Source organism: Neoarius graeffei, chromosome 16, assembly GCF_027579695.1.
Source record: "Neoarius graeffei isolate fNeoGra1 chromosome 16, fNeoGra1.pri, whole genome shotgun sequence".
In the NCBI taxonomy this organism is placed as follows: Eukaryota; Metazoa; Chordata; class Actinopteri; order Siluriformes; family Ariidae; genus Neoarius; species Neoarius graeffei.
In genome coordinates, this window is record NC_083584.1 from 30,366,765 (window position 1) to 30,381,495 (window position 14,731).

General features: G+C 41.4%; 1 protein-coding gene across 2 annotated transcripts in view; it reads left to right on the forward strand.

Annotated features, from left to right (window-relative positions):
• The first annotated feature begins 6,811 nt into the window (after positions 1-6,811).
• LOC132900583 (progranulin-like) overlaps positions 6,812-14,731 on the forward strand; it is a 28,504-nt gene continuing 20,584 nt past the window's right edge. Inside the window, exon 1 of one of the 2 annotated variants that reach the window (XM_060942761.1) lies at positions 6,812-7,030. The gene's annotated coding sequence lies outside the window, so the exon portion shown is untranslated. The remainder of the gene's footprint in view (positions 7,031-14,731) is intronic. The other variant, XM_060942760.1, reaches the window with a different exon arrangement.

The window sequence follows — 14,731 nt, forward strand, 5'->3', positions numbered from 1 at the left end:
AAATCTTCCCGTAAACCAATTACGAGGATAACCAAACAAAAATCTTCCCGTAAACCAATTACGAGGATAACCAAACAAAAATCTTCCCGTAAACCAATTACGAGGATAACCAAACAAAAATCTTCCCATAAACCAATTACGAGGATAACCAAACAAAATACGCAGAATCTCCACTTTGCCACATCCAATATGGCGGCGAGGATGACGTATGATTCTACGCAGAAGGCGGCGTCTATGGATCGAACGCAACTTTGCCGCGCTGCGCAGTGACGTAAGCACGTTAGTGCAAGCCCCCCAGAACCCATAGAGATTGCATTGAAGTGTCAGTCAGGAGGAAAAAAAAAATATATATATATATATATATATATATATATATATATATATATATATATATATATATATATATATTAACATGGGACTCTATCAGTGAACTCTTGTGTGATTTTCAGCGTGACTGAAATCGCCCGAAAAGGGACGGTACTCTAGAAGCAAGACCACCCTGATTGGACAATGATACCCAGAGACAGATTAAAACGGCCTCGAGCAGCGCTGGTGTACGGAAGCGTATTAGGGCCACTTGGAGAAAATATCTCATCTCATTATCTCTAGCCGCTTTATCCTTCTACAGGGTCGCAGGCAAGCTGGAGCCTATCCCAGCTGACTACGGGCGAAAGGCAGGGTACACCCTGGACAAGTCGCCAGGTCATCACAGGGCTGACACATAGACACAGACAACCATTCACACTCACATTCACACCTACGGTCAATTTAGACCCACCAGTTAACCTAACCTGCATGTCTTTGGACTGTGGGGGAAACCGGAGCACCCGGAGGAAACCCACGCAGACACGGGGAGAACATGCAAACTCCACACAGAAAGGCCCTCGCCGGCCCCGGGGCTCGAACCCAGGACCTTCTTGCTGTGAGGCGACAGCGCTAACCACTACACCACCGTGCCGCCCTGGAGAAAATATTTTTTTCTAAATTCCGAGATTAAAAGTCGGAAATTTCAAGAAAAAACTCGAAATTCCGAAATTAAAAGTCGGAATTTTCGAGGAAAAAAAAGTCGAAATTTTCGAGATTAAAAGTCGAAATCTTCGAGAAAAAAAGTCGAAATTTTCGAGATTAAAAGTCGAAATTTTCGAGAAAAAAGTCGAAATTATGACATACAAAGAACGCATGCTCTAACTGCTGCCATGGCAACGAATGGCCACCGGAAAGGGAAGTCGTGGAAAGTGGCTGCCAACCAGCCTCAATCCTAGTGGCGTCCATGCAGGAAGGGTATAGTGCCTCTTTATAACCGTGCAGCACTTTACAGCACAGTGACACTTTGGTTGTGTTCAATCCACTTGAATCAGTGCACGCGCATGCACACACACAGAGAGAGACTTCTAAAATTAAAAGCCTTTATTTGATTGCTCTTTTTAACGAAATTAAACGACGTTCTCGTGCGCCGTTTACGTCACAGGCGAATATCTGGGTTCAGTGCAAATTATTGCGTCCGGGTAAGCCTGTTTTTAGCAATATTATAACTTTTAAAATTTGTTATAAAGCTTTATTTTTAATTGAAACTTGTGGAGGGAACATCAGGGCACTTACCATGATTAGCAAACACTTATTTATTTAGTGGGGTGGGGTGGGGTTTCCTTTCAACTTCCTCAATCCTCAATGCCTCTCTAATGCACTTACTTTAAAAGCATGGACACTTGCCCTTTTTTATTATTTCATTTTTTTAAATTCCTTCTCATTTGTTTCACAGTGTTAAGTATACATTAAACAATCTCTAGGGGAAGTTGATTTGCTTGACCAGAATAAAAAAAAAAAAGGAAATGAGAAATGAGACAAAAAGCTATGTGGTTATGTGGTATACTTTTTTTGTTTAAACAATAAGCTATGCATTGTAACAGGAACGAGCACATGAGCCTAATCGTTGTCACCTCCGAACCTTTACCCAAAATGCCTCTGTTTAATCTTAACCAGTGTCGGCTGTTAACTATTTTGAAAACGTGAACCCTGAGTTGACAACAGCATCAAACAAGTCAAGACAATCTGTGATACAGATTAAAGACACATGAAACAGATGAAAGACAACAAAAAATGTTTCAGAAACACAGCCACCCACCCTAAAGAAGATGCCATTTTATTGCATATATTTACATGATGAGTGAATTTGCTCCAGTTGTGCTTTATTAGCCTGAGAGCCTGCTGTAAAACTGCGAACAAGTATCGTTGAAATTGGCCCGGGTAATGAGCAAGGCTTTGAGAGTAGGCAAGGTCATGCGATTCCTCTCATCAGTCAGGTGTTACTCATGAGTGAAAATATTCGCTCAACTGGAGCGTTGGTGCCAGGTAGGCACATGGCAAACTGGCAAAGCTGGCTGACATTGCTGTAAGGAATCTCCCTACTCTTGAAGTGCGCGAACATCTCCGCCCAGCGCTCATCAGTTCGGCATTATCGCGCAGTAGTTGACAGCCGCTAGCGAAAAAAAAGCATTATAACGCGGCCGCTATTGCAACATTGTACAAATAGATACATTGTAAGGTTGACTGCGCGCACACGCGCACATTGATGCTGAATTGCTAGAAGCTTTATTGACATCTCGTTGGCTATATATGATCGCTGTAACCGGGACAGTTTGTTAGTGTTTGATCGCTGTAACCGGGACAGTTTGCTAGTGTTTGGTGTAAACCGGGACATTTCAGCATCCCGACGGACCTTTGTCAGGACTGGGGACACGTAACTCAAAATCAGGACTGTCCCGGTCAAACCGGGACGTCTGGCCACGTTATCATTGGGGTATGAAAAATGAATGACAAGTGAAAGTATAGATAATATGTCAAAATCTTACTTGATTAAAAATGGAAGTATCCAGCCACAAATGCAATCAAGTGAAAGTAAAACGCTTGCTACTTCTAAATGTACAGTGGTGCTTGAAAGTTTGTGAACCCTTTAGAACTTTCTATATTTCTGCATAAATATGACCTAAAACATCATCAGATTCTCACACAAGTCCTAAAAGTAAATAAATAGAACCCAGTTAAACAAATGAGACAAAAAATATTATATTTGAGTGGCAAAAGTATGTGAACCTCTAGGATTAGCAGTTAATTTGAAGGTGAAATTAGAGTCAGGTGTTTTCAATCAATGGGATGACAATCAGGTGTGAGTGGGCACCCTGTTTTATTTAAAGAACAGGGATCTATCAAAGTCTGATCTTCACAACACATGTTTGTGGAAGTGTATCATGGCACAAACAAAGGAGATTTCTGAGGACCTCAGAAAAAGCGTTGTTGATGCTCATCAGGTTGGAAAAGGTTACAAAACCATCTCTAAAGAGTTTGGACTCCACCAGTTAGTCAGACAGACTGTGTAAAAATGGAGGAAATTCAAGACCATTGTTACCCTCCCCAGGAGTGGTCGACCAACAAAGATCACTCCAAGAGCAAGGCGTGTAATAGCGACGAGGTCACAAAAGACCCCAAGGTAACTTCTAAGCAACTGAAGGCCTCTCTCACATTGGCTAATGTTAATGTTCATGAGTCCACCATCAGGAGAACACTGAACAACAATGGTGTGCATGGCAGGGTTGCAAGGAGAAAGCCACTGCTCTCCAAAAAGAACATTGCTGCTCATCTGCAGTTTGCTAAAGATCACGTGGACAAGCCAGAAGGCTATTGGAAAAATGTTTTGTGGACGGATGAGACCAAAATAGAACTTTTTGGTTTAAATGAGAAGTGTTATGTTTGGAGAAAGGAAAACACTGCATTCCAGCATAAGAACCTTATCCCATCTGTGAAACATGGTGGTGGTAGTATCATGGTTTGGGCCTGTTTTGCTGCATCTGGGCCAGGACGGCTTGCCATCATTGATGGAACAATGAATTCTGAATTATACCAGCGAATTCTAAAGGAAAATGTCAGGACATCTGCCCATGAACTGAATCTCAAGAGAAGGTGGGTCATGCAACAAGACAACGACCCTAAGCACACAAGTCGTTCTACCAAAGAATGGTTAAAGAAGAATAAAATTAATGTTTTGGAATGGCCAAGTCAAAGTCCTGACCTTAATCCAATCGAAATGTTGTGGAAGGACCTGAAGCGAGCAGTTCATGTGAGGAAACCCACCAACATCCCAGAGTTGAAGCTGTTCTGTACGGAGGAATGGGCTAAAATTCCTCCAAGCCGGTGTGCAGGACTGATCAACAATTACCGCAAACGTTTAGTTGCAGTTATTGCTGCACAAGGGGGTCACACCAGATACTGAAAGCAAAGGTTCACATACTTTTGCCACTCACAGATATGTAATATTGGATCATTTTCCTCAATAAATAAATGACCAAGTATAATATTTTTGTCTCATTTGTTTAACTGGGTTCTCTTTATCTACTTTTAGGACTTGTGTGAAAATCTGATGTTGGTTTAGGTCTTATTTATGCAGAAATATAGAAAATTCTAAAGGGTTCACAAACTTTCAAGCACCACTGTAAATAGTGTGCGAAATACCCTGTACACTGCAAACTACACGATAGATAGCTCAGGTAAGCTAATCAGTCAGCATGCCGTAGCAAGCTACCAAAACCTGAGGCCACAATAACCAACCTACAAGACTGAATATGATAAATAGTGGAAAAACTGGAAATAGTGAATGAAAATAAAAATGTACTGTTTTATTTATTGAGTCACCACACAGACCACCTCTCGTTGAATAAAGTGAGCTGAATGACCGCCAAACTGAGTTCAGCCAGGTTCTAACGTCATACCAAAACAAAATACATCACTGATTCCTTCACATTCAGAAAGGTTAAAAACGTCCATCATAGTGTGGCACTGTATTCTCTAATTCTCACTGCTTATAACTATACACCTACCCGGTGGAGATGAGCTGGGAAACTGAAGACTGAAGGAACAGTATTGAAAAGTATTTTTCCAGTCTCACCTGTGAAAGGTAATCCCATGTGATCTTGTTTGGACGGTAAACCTGTTGGTACAGTTAAACGCAGCACATGAATGAGGCATCTTTATTCTCGGCTACTGTCTAGACGCAGAATCTCTTCTTCTTCTTCTGTCGATTTATTGGCGGTTAACAATCGATGTGTATTACCACCATCTATCGGGCTGAGGTGTGATCTCAAGGGATATTAATCGTTGCAAATGCCTGCATGAGAATAACTCAAAACTGAGCCTGTAGTCAGACCTTGAGCAGGTCATGTCCTGATAGAATGTTCAAAAAGATATCAGTATTATGTCTCGAGCAATGTGTTATCATAACAGTACAATACACAGTGAGACACAAGGTCACAGAAGAATTCTAGCCTTCTTTAACAATATTAAGAGATGTATGCTTGAGTTAATCCGTGCTCTTCTTGACGTGTATTGGTGCTCAGAGGGCGGGCATGCCCTATCAGCCCTCGTCCCACCTCACCGGAGCTTAGAGAAACTCTGGCCAAATTGTCTAGAATTTGTGTAGAATGCTAAACCACATAACCAAACAAAAATCTTCCCGTAAACCAATTACGAGGATAACCAAACAAAATCTTCCCGTAAACCAATTACGAGGATAACCAAACAAAATCTTCCCGTAAACCAATTACGAGGATAACCAAACAAAGTCTTCCCGTAAACCAATTACGAGGATAACCAAACAAAGTCTTCCCGTAAACCAATTACGAGGATAACCAAACAAAATCTTCCCGTAAACCAATTACGAGGATAACCAAACAAAATCTTCCCGTAAACCAATTACGAGGATAACCAAACAAAATCTTCCCGTAAACCAATTACGAGGATAACCAAACAAAAATCTTCCCGTAAACCAATTACGAGGATAACCAAACAAAATCTTCCCGTAAACCAATTACGAGGATAACCAAACAAAATCTTCCCGTAAACCAATTACGAGGATAACCAAACAAAGTCTTCCCGTAAACCAATTACGAGGATAACCAAACAAAATCTTCCCGTAAACCAATTACGAGGATAACCAAACAAAATCTTCCCGTAAACCAATTACGAGGATAACCAAACAAAAATCTTTCCGTAAACCAATTACGAGGATAACCAAACAAAATCTTCCCGTAAACCAATTACGAGGATAACCAAACAAAAATCTTCCCGTAAACCAATTATGAGGATAACCAAACAAAATACGCAGAATCTCCACTTTGCCACATCCAATATGGCGGCGAGGATGACGTATGATTCTACGCAGAAGGCGGCGTCTATGGATCGAACGCAACTTTGCCGCGCTGCGCAGTGACGTAGCACGTTAGTGCAAGCCCCCCCCGGAACCCATAGAGATTGCATTGAAGTGTCAGTCAGGAGGAAAATATATATATATATATATATATATATATATATATATATATATATTAACATGGGACTCTATCAGTGAACTCTTGTGTGATTTTCAGCGTGACTGAAATCGCCCCAAAAGGGGCGGTACTCTAGAAGCAAGACCACCCTGATTGGACAATGATACCCAGAGACAGATTAAAACGGCCTCGAGCAGCGCTGGTGTACGGAAGCGTATTAGGGCCACTTGGAGAAAATATTTTTTCTAAATTCCGAGATTAAAAGTCGGAAATTTCAAGAAAAAACTCGAAATTCCGAGATTAAAAATCGGAATTTTCGAGAAAAAAGTCGAATTTTTCGAGATTAAAAGTCGAAATCTTCGAGAAAAAAAGTCGAAATTTTCGAGAAAAAAGTCGAAATTATGACATACAAAGAACGCATGCTCTAACTGCTGCCATGGCAACGAATGGCCGCCGGAAAGGGAAGTCGTGGAAAGTGGCTGCCAACCGGCCTCAATCCTAGTGGCGTCCATGCAGGAACAGCACTTTGGTTGTGTTCAACCCGCTTGAATCATTGCACGCGCATGCGCACACTCTTAGACACACACACGCACACAGAGAGACTTCTAAAATTAAAAGCCTTTATTTGATTGCTCTTTTTAACGAAATTAAACGACGTTCTCGTGCGCCGTTTACGTCACAGGCGAATATCTGGGTTCAGTGCAAATGATTGCGTCCGGGTAAGCCTGTTTTTAGCAATATTATAACTTTTAAAATTTGTTATAAAGCTTTATTTTTACTTGAAACTTGCGGAGGGAACATCAGGGCACTTACCATGATTAGCAAACATTTATTTATTTAGTGGGGTGGGGTGGGGTTTCCTTTCAACTTCCTCAATCCCTCTCTAATGCACTTACTTTAAAAGCATGGACACTTGCCCTTTTTTATTATTTCATTTTTTTAAATTCCTTCTCATTTGTTTCACAGTGTTAAGTATACATTAAACAATCTCTAGGGGAAATTGATTTGCTTGACCAGAATAAAAAAAAAAAAAAAAAGGAAATGAGACAAAAAGCTATGTGGTTATGGGGAGTCTGTAAATCACAGGGACAGTAAAACTGGCACCATGTTAGAATAGGTACTGTGTTTAATCACCTTAAAACTGAGTGATTGTTTTCTGATGTTTCTAACATTATCATCATTGGGTAGGGTGACCAGATTTCCCAAGCCTAAAACCGGGACACTTTGCGCGTGACCGTGATACTCGTGCACACACACGCGTTTTGATGTAAACATGTGTCGGCTCAAACCATGGCTCAGACAGGTGCTTTTATCATTTTGTAGAAGCTCACTTTTATCAACATTTCAGAGAATAATCAAGTATTTTCTTGTTATCTACATGTACTTCTATCACAACTCAGTTAAAGTAAGAAAATCAGACAACAGATGTGATGATAGGGAATAGGCCAATAGCCTAAATTTCAACTGATTTATTTCACCTTTGTGAAAACGCCAAGAAAATGCATTGCTTGCATATGAACATCAACATGGGTGGCACGGTGGTGTAGTGGTTAGCGCTGTCGCCTCACAGCAAGAAGGTCCGGGTTCGAGCCCCGTGGCCGGCGAGGGCCTTTCTGTGTGGAGTTTGCATGTTCTCCCCGTGTCCGCGTGGGTTTCCTCCGGGTGCTCCAGTTTCTCCCACAGTCCAAAGACATGCCGGTTAGGTTAACTGGTGACTCTAAATTGACCGTAGGTGTGAATGGGTGTCTATGTGTCAGCCCTGTGATGACCTGGCGACTTGTCCAGGGTGTACCCTGCCTTTCGCCCATAGCTGGGATAGGCTCCAGCTTGCCTGCGACCCTGTAGGACAGGATAAAGCGGCTAGAGATAATGAGATGAGATGAACATCAACATTTTATGCGATGAACTTTTTTTTTTTTTAAACAATAAGCTATGCATTGTAACAGGAACGAGCGCATGAGCCTAATCGTTGTCGCCTAATCGTTGTCACCTCCGAACCTTTACCCAAAATGCCTCTGTTTAATCTTAACCAGTGTCGGCTGTTAACTATTTTGAAAATGTGAACCCTGAGTTGACAACAGCATCAAACAAGTCAAGACAATCTGTGATACAGATTAAAGACACATGAAACAGATGAAAGACAACAAAAAATGTTTCAGAAACACAGCCACCCACCCTAAAGAAGATGCCATTTTATTGCATATATTTACATGATGAGTGAATTTGCTCCAGTTGTGCTTTATTAGCCTGAGAGCCTGCTGTAAAACTGCGAACAAGTATCGTTGAAATTGGCCCGGGTAATGAGCAAGGCTTTGAGAGTAGGCAAGGTCATGCGATTCCTCTCATCAGTCAGGTGTTACTCATGAGTGAAAATATTCGCTCAACTGGAGCGTTGGTGCCAGGTAGGCACATGGCAAACTGGCAAAGCTGGCTGACATTGCTGTAAGGAATCTCCCTACTCTTGAAGTGCGCGAACATCTCCGCCCAGCGCTCATCAGTTCGGCATTATCGCGCAGTAGTTGACAGCCGCTAGCGAAAAAAAAGCATTATAACGCGGCCGCTATTGCAACATTGTACAAATAGATACATTGTAAGGTTGACTGCGCGCACACGCGCACATTGATGCTGAATTGCTAGAAGCTTTATTGACATCTCGTTGGCTATATATGATCGCTGTAACCGGGACAGTTTGTTAGTGTTTGATCGCTGTAACCGGGACAGTTTGCTAGTGTTTGGTGTAAACCGGGACATTTCAGCATCCCGACGGACCTTTGTCAGGACTGGGGACACGTAACTCAAAATCAGGACTGTCCCGGTCAAACCGGGACGTCTGGCCACGTTATCATTGGGGTATGAAAAATGAATGACAAGTGAAAGTATAGATAATACGTATGTCAAAATCTTACTTGATTAAAAATGGAAGTATCCAGCCACAAATGCAATCAAGTGAAAGTAAAATGCTTGCTACTTCTAAATGTACAGTGGTGCTTGAAAGTTTGTGAACCCTTTAGAACTTTCTATATTTCTGCATAAATATGACCTAAAACATCATCAGATTCTCACACAAGTCCTAAAAGTAAATAAAGAGAACCCAGTTAAACAAATGAGACAAAAAATATTATATTTGAGTGGCAAAAGTATGTGAACCTCTAGGATTAGCAGTTAATTTGAAGGTGAAATTAGAGTCAGGTGTTTTCAATCAATGGGATGACAAACAGGTGTGAGTGGGCACCCTGTTTTATTTAAAGAACAGGGATCTATCAAAGTCTGATCTTCACAACACGTTTGTGGAAGTGTATCATGGCACAAACAAAGGAGATTTCGGAGAACCTCAGAAAAAGCGTTGTTGATGTTCATCAGGTTGGAAAAGGTTACAAAACCATCTCTAAAGAGTTTGGACTCCACCAATTCACAGTCAGACAGACTGTGTAAAAATGGAGGAAATTCAAGACCATTGTAACCCTCCCCAGGAGTGGTCGACCAACAAAGATCACTCCAAGAGCAAGGCGTGTAATAGTCGACGAGGTCACAAAAGACCCTAGGGTAACTTCTAAGCAACTGAAGGCCTCTCTCACATTGGCTAATGTTCATGAGTCCACCATCAGGAGAACACTGAACAACAATGGTGTGCATGGCAGGGTTGCAAGGAGAAAGCCACTGCTCTCCAAAAAGAACATTGCTGCTCGTCTGCAGTTTGCTAAAGCTCACGTGGACAAGCCAAAAGGCTATTGGAAAAATGTTTTGTGGCCAGATGAGAACAAAATAGAACTTTTTGGTTTAAATGAGAAGTGTTATGTTTGGAGAATGGAAAACACTGCATTCCAGCATAAGAACCTTATCCCATCTGTGAAACATGGTGGTGGTAGTATCATGGTTTGGGCCTGTTTTGCTGCATCTGGGCCAGGACGGCTTGCCATCATTGATGGAACAATGGATTCTGAATTATACCAGCGAATTCTAAAGGAAAATGTCAGGACATCTGTCCATGAGCTGAATCTCAAGAGAAGGTGGGTCATGCAGCTAGACAACGACCCTAAGCACACAAGTCATTCTACCAAAGAATGGTTAAAGAAGAATAAAGTTAATGTTTTGGAATGGCCAAGTCAAAGTCCTGACCTTAATCCAATCGAAATGTTGTGGAAGGACCTGAAGCGAGCAGTTCATGTGAGGAAACCCACCAACATCCCAGAGTTGAAGCTGTTCTGTACGGAGGAATGGGCTAAAATTCCTCCAAGCCGGTGTGCAGGACTGATCAACAGTTACCGGAAACATTTAGTTGCAGTTCTTGCTGCACAAGGGGGTCACACCAGATACTGAAAGCAAAGGTTCACATACTGTTGCCACTCACAGATATGTAATATTGGATCATTTTCCTCAATAAATAAATTACCAAGTATAATATTTTTGTCTCATTTGTTTACCTGGGTTCTCTTTATCTACTTTTAGGACTTGTGTGAAAATCTGATGATGTTTTAGGTCAGATTGATGCAGAAATATAGAAAATTCTAAAGCGTTCACAAACTTTCAAGCACCCCTGTACTTCAGTATTAAAAAGGAAATGTTTTGGACTGATGCCATGTTTTAATGTGAACTTGAAAAACCTGCAGTGACAGCATTTGCATGGATTAAAGTTTTCCGTCGCTACGACTGATTTCCGTCAACTGGGAGCGCTAAAGGTCAGTAATGAGAGTGATGCAGATCCGAGGGGAAAAAAAGGGGGGGTAGGCCCATAGGTCTGACACCGATGTGATTTAGAACTTCACCAAGCTGCTGTGATTGCCTGTTGTTGAACCCTTTCTTGTGCTATGTTTGAGTATATGTAAAGGAATAAGTTGTTGCGCTTGATAGGCCTAAATAAATAAATACAGCCTCCGCTACTGTCTAGTCCCAGGGAGGCTCGGCGTAGGCCACTGATGAAACTATTTGGCTGTCCTACTACTAGGCAACTAGGTTACTTGTCTACTACTAATACTAGGCCTTTTGTAGTAGTAATAATGATATTTGCCTACTGAAAGGTGATCAGGTGAAAAAGTTGAAGCCACAGCAAGATCTATGCTATTAAGCGTTTTAGGTTAAACAGGCTTCGGCAGACAATGTTCTGGAAAGGCTGTGTTTTTCTTTGGTTTGATTAGCCTACGATTTAATCTTTAAACATTATGGCTTCAGCAGTTCGCTTAAATATTGGAGGCTGTAGAGTCGGGCTGCAAGATTTCCCGACACTTGTTTAAGATGCCAAACTTCATAGTAAGGAGAAAATAATTCCACAGTATTTACTGCCTCGTCAGTCTCAAAAATTAATAGTGAAGGACCAACGCGAATTAAGTCCCAAAAAAACATCTCGCAGGCCTATATTTTACATTTTCAAAAAAGTCCGGAATTGGAAGTCGGTCAGTGGAGTGTAATGAAGTGTCTCATTCACTAAGCACAAAAGGCCGGAAAACAGTGGAGAAAACAGCGATTGCTTAAATAGGCTACTAATGGTTTACATTAGTAATTTAATGTATGTGACAAATTCATTGATTAAATAGATAAAGAAGCGAATACTCCGAAGCTCAAAATTCAGGAAAGTGGCTCCAGTGTCGCAAGTGCACAAGAACAGTTATTTGAAAGTTAACCTGATGAATTTGCGCGTGCGATTTCATGAAGAACCGGGACAGTTGGCATTCGGTGAAAGATTCACACCTATGACTCATTATATTCACGCGCGCCCTCTCGCCCACTGTTGCTTCGGTTTCCCGATTTACACGAGTGTCTGAAGATGGAGTTTTCAGAAATCTCCACTCTGCTATGCGTCTTTTTTATCCGGCTACATGTAGGCTATCACTGCGCAAAGCCTCTTATGCTGAAATGGTAGTAATATTTGTTAAAATAATAGTAGGCTAATTTCCACAATAATTGGTAAAATGGCACAAGGGATGTGATGGGGGGATGGCCATTTTATAAAGGGAATGATTTGAGATTTTTATTTCAGAAGGGGGATGCCTCCCCCCACATCCCCCCTCAACTCGAGTACTGTGTATAAGGCCATATTTCACCGGACATAGGCCCTTCGATTTCCATCACTAGAGCGCGTCAAATTACTTTCGGTTTTGCGGACGCGCTTCTTTTAAATGAAGGCACAGATGTGTCAGACATCCACAAAACGGTAAAGAATAAGTGGAGATGGGCTTGGCGAAATGAAATGGGCCATAATGGCAAGCCATTTAGTTCATGGTGCAAAAAGATGAAATGGCAGGTGTGTGCTTTTGTGTAGTTTGCCATAAAAAAAGTCTAAGGAAGCAATGGCAAAAAACTAGATGCCTTTGGCTTCACTGCGAAGAAGCAGAAAAAGTGAACTTTCACTTTACTTTTCTTGCAAGTTCTTTCTGTTCCACTCTTTTGAAAGCATGGTTCAAGTTCAACTGCACTTGCACTTTTTGAAATTGTTGAAATAAATTTGCACTTTGCGCTGAAAACTTGATGTTTCATCATTTATAGCCAGTAATGACAATGGTCAAGTCTTGCCTTAGCTTTAGTCATTGTTAAAATTATGTAAATGTGGGGGCGTCGTGGCTCAGGTGGTTAGGGCGCCATGCCATGAGTGTGGGCGACCCGGGTTCGATTCCGGCCCGAGGTCATTTCCCGATCCCTTCCCGTCTCTCTCTCCCGCTCGTTTCCTGTCTCTGCGCTGTCCTATCCAATAAAGGTGCAAAAAGCCCAAAAAAATATCTTTAAAAAAAAAAAAAATTATGTAAATGTACTATAAGTAGGGGCCTAGGGGATAATGGACAACACGGCATTTAAAATTTGACGCATTGCTGATGTGGTAGGGGCCAACGACATGGAGCTTCTTTTTTCAGTCAGATGATTTTTTTTTGCTTTAATCCATGCATTTGCCTGAAAACCTAATTACTAGCTAGTTACATTAGTCCCTGGATTTGATGCTCGACTAACATGGCATTACCAAAGACAACAGGAAAAAAAATTAGCAAATGAAGGAAAAGGTAATTGTTTTGAACTTGAAAACAACAAAACAAATTCTTGCAAATAAGAACAAATTTGATCTTCAAATTTACTCCTTTGTTTACTTCAGCATAATGAAACATTTTACTGAGGTAGTGCCAGGGGTTCATCCTCAAGTGCACCACTGTAGATTTATCCCCGTCACTCAGACACACATGAATAGCTGTAGTGTAACTAGACTGCATTTCCGCAGAGAAAATGCTGTGTGCTTGCTGAGCTGTAGCAGAACAGCTATCATGCTAGCATGCTAAAAGCTAGCATGCCAACATGCTAATGCCAACATGCTAACAACTAGCATGCTAACAGTTAACATACTAACATGCTAACAGCATGCTAACATGCTAAAAGCTACCATGTTAACATGTTAATGCTAACAGGCTAATAGATAACATGCTAATAGATAACATACTAACAGCTAGCATTATAACATGCTAATGATTAACATGCTATTTGTTAAAATTCTAACACTTTAAGGCTAATATGCTGACAGTTATCATGCTAACAGCTAACAGGCTAGCATGCTAATGGCTACTATGTTAACTTTTAGCATGCTAACACACGGAGGGCGACATGCTAACAGCTAATATGCTAACAGTTAGCATGCTAACATGCTCAGGCGAACTCGCTAACAGCAAACATGGGAACTCTGCATGCTGCCATGCTAATCCTAACATGTTAACAGCTCTCATGATAACATGCTAATGGTGAACATGCTAACAACTCGCGAGCTAACAGCAGGCATGATATCGTAATGGGTAACATGCTAACAGCTAGCATGGTAACACGTGAACATTTATATGCTAATTGCTATCGTGTGTGCGTGTAAGTATTCCTAATAAAGTGGCCATTGAGTTGAAGTTGATTTGCTTGCAAAGTCTGAAATGATCAGATCCTTGCCAAATGCATCATCACCTATGGGGGAAGGGAGAAATGACTCAGTCAAGCTTCCACTGATTAGCAGCAAAATGGAGAAAAAAATGGACGGATGAAAGGCAAGACAAAGACGAGTGCGGGTCAGAACCGATATCATGTGTGTGATGGGTGATTTTGGCCTGAGGTGCCATATGAAGTTTGGTGGATGTGTGGCGAAGTGTTACTGAGCAAAACTCCATTCATTTGAATGGGGCCAAAAATCAATGGGAGCCTATGGAGGTAAAAAGAGATGCGTGAAAACCAAGGAAAAGATGAGTGCAGGTCTCAGATGAGGGGATGGATCTGTGCAGGGACTTGGCCTGAGGCATCAAGTGAAGTTTCTTGAAGTTTGGTCACTTGGTTAAAAAAATTGATGGAGAGTGAAAGTTTTTCTCCTGAAACACCATTCATTTTCAATGGGGCCAAAAATCAATGCAAGCCTATGGAGGAAAAAGGGATGAGCAAAAAGAAAGGAAAAATACGAGTGCGGGTCAGAACCGATTGCA